We start from the raw sequence: 7,334 nt of genomic DNA on the forward strand, positions 1-7,334 counted from the left end.
TGGAGACGCTCAGAAAAGAAAAGTTGTATGCAAAATTTTCAAAATGTGCCTTCTGGTTGCGAGAGGTGCAATTTCTCGGGCACGTCATTAATGCAAATGGGGTGTTAGTAGACCCGTCGAAAATAGAAGCCGTGGCGAAATGGAATCCACCGAAGAATCCTTCAGAAATCAGAAGCTTTTTGGGGCTTGCGGGTTATTATCGGAGGTTCATACAAGATTTCTCCAAAATTGCCGTGCCATTGACCAAACTAACCCGCAAGGAGGAAAAGTTTATTTGGGGCGAGGACTAAGAAAAGGCGTTTCAAACGCTTAAGGAAAAATTGACACAAGCACCGGTATTGTCATTACCGGATGGAACGGATGATATGGTAGTTTACTCGGATGCCTCGCATTCGGGGCTTGGCTGCGTTCTGATGCAACGAGGCAAGGTTATAGCCTATGCCTCAAGGCAGCTGAAAACTCATGAAAAGAGATATCCTACTCATGACCTCGAGTTAGCGGCGGTGGTGTTCGCCTTGAATATGGAGGCATTATCTGTACGAGGTAAAGTTCATTATTTTTACCGACCACAAAAGCTTAAAGTATTTCTTCGATCAGAAGGAATTAAATATGAGGCAAAGGCGGTGGTTGGAGACTGTTAAGGACTTTGATTGTGATATACATTACCATCCTGGGAAGGCTAATGTAGTAGCGGACGCGTTTAGTCGAAAGACAGATTATGCGCCTATTCGAGTTCGATCGATGCAACTAATTGTGACATCGGGATTGCTCGACCAAATTCGGAAATCTCAAATTGAAGCAATAAAAGAAGAGAATGTGAAAAAGGAAAGAATAGTAGGGCAGTTAAAAGACTTGGAGGACGGCAACCAAGGATTAAAAACTCGATTTGGGAGAATTTGGGTTCCAAATACATGTGGAGCCAAAGCACTCTTACTTGACGAGGCCCATAAATCTCGTTATTCGATACATCCGGCGGCGACCAAGATGTATAATGATTTAAAATAGAATTATTGGTGGCCTGGAATGAAAAGAGATATTGTGAAGTATGTGGAGAAGTGTTTGACTTGTTTACAAGTCAAAGCAGAGCATCAGAAACCTTACGGTAAGTTGCAACCATTAGACATTCCAGTTTGGAAGTGGGAACAAATTACAATGGACCTGCTGACCAAACTGCCCAAGACCAGCCGCGGTTTCGACGCTATATGGGTGGTCGTGGATAGATTGACAAAAAGTGCTCACTTCCTCCCGATCCGTGAGACTTATACATCAGAAAAGATGTCAGGAGTGTACACCAATGAGATTGTGGCGCGTCACGGGGTACCGATATCCATTGTGTCCGACAGGGATACTCGGTTCACTTCAGATTTTTGGCGTGATTTCCAAGAGCAAATGGGAACTAAGTTGTTTATTAGCACTGCCTACCACCCTCAAACGGACGGGCAAAGCGAAAGAACCATACAAACGCTAGAGGATATGTTGCGGGCTTGCATCATTGACTTTGGAGGTAGCTGGGATGTCTATCTACCCTTAGTCGAATTTTCATATAATAACAGCTACCATGCGAGCATAAAGATGGCACCATACGAAATGTTATATGGTAGAAAATGTCGAACCCCAGTGTGTTGGGGAGAAGTTGGTCCCCGCGGATTAGCTCGTACCGATGTAATCCAAATTACAAACGAGAAAGTTGACTTGGTCCGAACTCATTTAAAAGCAGCTCAAGATCGACAAAAAACATATGCTGATAAACGGAGGAGGCCAATAGAATTTCAAGTGGGCGATAAAGTAATGTTGAAAGTATCGCCGTGGAAGGGGATAATTCGGTTTAGAAAAAGAGGGAAATTGAGCCCAAGATTTATTGGGCCATTTGTAATCATTGAACGGGTTGGAAAGGTAGCATACCGTCTCGAGCTGCCTGAGGAGTTGAATGGAATACACAGCACATTCCACGTGTCACATCTCCGTAAATGTTTAGCAGACGAAACTGCTCGTATCCACTACAACGATATCGAGGTGGATGACAGCCTCAACTATGCGGTAAAGCCAATTGCATTTTAGATCATAAAGTGAAGAGTTTGAGAAACAAAAGGATCAACCAAGTGAAGGTTAAATGGGAGCACAGGAAGGGTGCGGATATCACATGGGAATCCGAAGAAGAAATGCAGCGGCTCTACCCTACATTATTTGGTACGTAACTCGGTTTCGGGGACGAAACCCCTTTTAAGGGGGGTGGACTTGTAACATCCCGAAAATATAAAACTTTATAATAATATATATAGTTTAAATAAATGAGAAATTACTCATCTAGAAATGTAGTAACTTGGTTAACTAACATGTCTAAAATTAGCCTACAATGGGGTTAAAACAACAAAAATTGTTATGTTAAATAAATGGAGGGGCCAATCTTGTAAAAATTAGAACTAGAATTACTAAAATAGTAAAAACAAACCAAACACCCCATTCAAGAGGTGTCTGGTCGATCAACAAGCAGGGGCGACAAGAGGGTTCTTCACCCAAACCCTAACTTGCAAGAAAATCATAAATTGAGGCCTTAAATCAGTTAGAAATCGAAATCCAAGCATAAAATCGTGATCACCTCGTCAAAGGGATCTTAAGGTATGTCAAATTAGGTCATTTAGATGCAACTCAAATTCTTACTTATGATTGAAATTGAATGTTTAGCTTAAATTGGTGAAAGTAAACATGAAATTTGGAGTAAGATGAGGTTGGGGAAACAAACCCTAGATAAATCCTTGTCAAATCCTTGCATGATGGTTGTATGGATCAAAATCACTATAGTGGGTGATTACTATGTTAGTAGAACTTGATAAACACTAGGATTTAGGTTTTTGCCTAGTGTAAATTGAGATTTTGAAATAATCTCTAGGGTTGTTGATGTTAAAATATATGTGTGTTGTCAAATTAAAGATTACTAGGATGATAAATTCAAGTCATGAAATTAGCTTAGATCATGTAGAAATTTGACCCACTAGGTGTTCGATGAAACGCCTAAATTAGGGTCGAAATGTTAAAGGTTTGATAAAACGCAGATTTGAATGTGCTAAGAAAATGATGCGTTAAAGCTTAAGGAAGAGTTCTAAACTTGTTGTAAATTGAACTCTTTAGACAAGGAATCCGGGACGTCGAGCGGACACGCCGGAGGGGATACACGCGGAAAAGGAGTGCTATAAAGGTACGCAACTTTAGTTTCGTTAAATTATGCATATTTGTTGAGTTTAGAGAATAGATAGAATTGAAGCTTGAAAGATACGTTTGATGCCTTCTAAAGTGGCGTAGTTCACATGAACATCAAACGGGTCAATATAAAGATTCGGAAAAAGGGTTTGACTTGTTAATAAAGTGATGGTTTCACTAAACAGTCAAACGGGTCGAATAATGGTGTAAATAGTAGTGTTGAGGTCCAATTACTTGGCGAAATTGATATAAAGTATAAGTGAAATAAACCACGGGATTGGTAAGGTAACACGAGTGGTGTTAAGCCCCGGATGTTGGGTGAAAACGCCTCAAAGATACTAGTGCACGGTAGCAAGTCCGTGTATTAAAATGAGCCAAATATCCAAACGGAGCTTTTAGTGACTAAGTCCGTAAACCAAGATTTTTATTTTCGTAAAAAAAATAATTATGGTAGACACGTCGGTAATTTAAATACGGTCGTGTAGGAAAAAGAATCACTAAAAACGGACCTACGGGTCAAAAGTTATGGCAAATTGAAGTTAGAATTGAAAATACTTGAAGCTGGGAACTTACAGCACCAGCAACAACAACATTCTGTGAAAAACAGAGCGTCGCGCGACGCCAAGGCTCTACGCGTCACGCGACGCCTCCAGTCCGGAAAATTTTTTATTTTTTTTGTTTGTTTGATACTTGGAACTTGGTTATGACCATTATACCTTCACTAAAACATATGTTTGATGTGTTTTTGACCTTAGGTGACTTGGAATTAAACGGAAGATGGTCGAGCTAACTTTTGAAGAACCGAACACTATCTACAAGTTTCCGCTTTAGTTTGTCTTTTAATGGTCCATGTTTTGGGCTAATGTAAACAATTTAACAAATTAGTTTTCGAATGTTTTAATTTAGTACTAGATTGACTAAACGTTTGCTACTTAAGAATTCCATGTAAGGAATCTATGTTATCTAAGTTTGTTTTTACTTAAAACGTTTTAAGTTGTTATATAATAAGTATATTTATAATGGGTGTTACAAGAAACGCGTGAGATATTTTACGAGTTATATACACCCATAATTATATATGAGAGATAGTAAATTATATATGAGAGTTAGCAAACATGAACAAAATAAATAGCTTTTTAACTCTAACTGTGAGAGTTAGTAAATTATATATGAGAGTTAGCAAACATGAACAAAATAAATAGTTTTTTAACTCTAACTAGTTTTAAGCTCGTGTGTTGCGGCAAGGGGCGTAAATTTATTTATTTTTAATTAAAGGAAAACTATGAAGAAAGTTATTTTTAATGTATATAAGTTACACAAATGTAAGTCATATATGTTATATTATCTAGACATATGTGCAATATATATATATATATATATATATATATATAGGCGCAGAATGTAGAGAAAACGTCCTAAAGTGTGAAAACAGTTGTCAATGGTTGGATTAAATTAATCTATGGACTAAAATGAAGTAGTGTCGTTTTTGTAAATATATATAACGTCCATAAACGGGGTTCATTAAGTATAAAAAGGTAATTATGCTTTTACATAAAGCATTTAAACAACACCGAAACCTATAACTTCCTATAAAAACCTCCCCAACTTCTACGGAAAACGCGAAAACCCTAAATTGTTTATGATATTTGAAGATTAATCACGATCCAATAGTAGAAATCAAAGTGCGTTAAATGTGGTGTAATTTATCAAAGTTATATGATGTTATTGGCGTTTTAGTTTCAATAATTTATGTACGTGTTCTGGTAGAAAGAAGCCTGGATATAAATGACATAAAACTGACAAAGAAATGAGGAAGAGAATATCGAAACAAGGTTATATTCTTTAAAGTTTGTTTGAAAAGTGTATAGTGTAACTTGTGAAATGTAATGTTTCTGTAATTTAAACCTTGTAGATGTATACTTTTAGTGTATCTATGAAAGCACCAAATAAATGCTAACTTTGAAATTTATAGATGTAAACTATGAAGGCATTGGTATAATTGTTAAACAAATTCTTGGAATTGGGGGCAGAAAGAATTACAGAACTATACAAAACTGGTATGCCAAGGATCCAAGAAAGGATGGTCAATGAAGTAGACTAGTTTGTCAAACGTCATATTTTACATGTTGTTTTGGTTACACTTTGCATGTTTGTATTAAAACACCTCTAAATTATATGCCGGTATGCATGTTTCAAAACAACATTTCTTATATATAACATAATAAAAGCCAAAAGCTGAAAATGCAAAGAACATAAAAATGCCATCATGTTCTCACATAAAACGCCAAGCTGAAAATGCTATATTATTAAAACGCCGTGATTACAAGACAAAAAAAAATATAGATACATCATATCTTCTGGTTTTTCAGTGTCACAACTATGAAAAAAGGAATCTTCGTAGCATACAATGCTATTAAAAAAGAGAATTCAGAAGGTCCGTTGCAACTATTTTCGTTTTGGCGCCAAAAAATATAACAAGTTACTTATTAAAAACAACATTTATTATTCATATAAATCGTGCCAAAACACCATTATATAAATAGAAACACCACAATAAAAAGGTTCATCATTACCACTACAAAAAAAAATACATAAGTATTGCATAAAACGACATACATAAATCAAAACAAATGACCCAAGTTGTTTCATGGAGGTTCCAAAGGCCAGATAAGCGTTTCGTTATCAAGTTCTCTAATAGGAGAAGGGTGAAATTCAATATCGTCGCCGCCATACTTCGTATAGAAAAGGCAGTTCAGAGGGGGATACTGGCCCTTGGTGTTCCAATGGCCAACTTGTGTGAGAGGACTCAAACAGTAATTCGAAGATTAAATAGAAGATTTCCAGTAGAAAATGATGATTGTTTTGAACAACCAATCGTTACAGGTTGGCGTTTGAATGAACAATTGAAGACGGTGATAGTTACTTATAGCAACGGAGAAGAGGATTGCTTCACCATGAACCAAATCCTGAACACAAAGAATGTTGACAACCTTCAAAAGCTCTGTGGTTTAAGGGCTTCAAACCCTATAAGAAACATGATTGTGCTTTTGTTTGAAGGAAGGATGAGAGGGAGGCTGAAAGAGTTGATGACGTTGAACTCCAATGTGGTTGATGATGATGAAGAGTCTGACGAAAGTGATGGGTACATCTCTAATGTGATTTCATCAGATGAAGAATATTAAATTGTTCTGTTTTATTTCAATTAAATTGAAATGTTTTTCTGTTATTATTAATGAATTATGTTGTTTTGAAATGAACACCGTGATCTTTAGACTTTGAATAGGGAGATTAATTGTTATAGATCTAAAACACAAAACGAACACCAAAAAAGGAGTGATCTAAAACATTAAACAAACACCAAAAACGTGTGATCTAAAACAATAAACAAACACCAAAAAAAGTGTGACTCAATAGATGATGATAAGTAATATGCCACACATGTGCGCGAGGGAAAAAAGAAAAAACCGAGAGTATAAAAAAGAAAAGGAAAAATTCGAAAATGTCCCTCCGCTTGAATTATAGTGCGCATCACGTGTCATTCCAGAAACCGTTTTCATCGTTTTCACACGTTTGATTGTTTTCTCCAGAACCCGTTTCTATAAATATATGGGAACAAAAAAGTTTAGTCAAAACACGCGTATTTGCGTATAAAAAGTTAAAAAAAATAAGTACGAATCACTGATAATATAGGGTTATACGATTTAGGTTTGCTCACCTAATAATTTAACGTTTTGCACGCACGCAAACAGGCTCATATGTGGGGTAAAATCATTTAAAGTAGTGCGAGAAAAAACACACTAACAAATCCAAAGTGTTTAATTTTCATATGTGGTTCATAAAGTTTAAATTATGAAAATAACTTGTTAATATGTTTTGTTTTGTTTTATTTTATTTTATTTATCGACCTTAACCAAAATGAAAACCGAAAATGATATTTAGTTTTGGGTTTTCTAGTAAGAGAAAAGTAACAGCTTGTTTTTTGAACTTGTTTTAGTTGGTAATCTTTATTAGAAACGGGATCAGGAGAAAACGCTCAAAAGTGTGAGAACGGTGAGAACGCTTCCTAGCCCAACACGTGTCACGCCGTTTAGAGAAGGGCGGAGAGGCTTTTTTGTCCTTTCATATTTCTTTTTTTTAAA

The sequence above is a fragment of the Helianthus annuus genome, chromosome 17, assembly GCF_002127325.2.
Source record: "Helianthus annuus cultivar XRQ/B chromosome 17, HanXRQr2.0-SUNRISE, whole genome shotgun sequence".
NCBI lineage: Eukaryota > Viridiplantae > Streptophyta > Magnoliopsida > Asterales > Asteraceae > Helianthus > Helianthus annuus.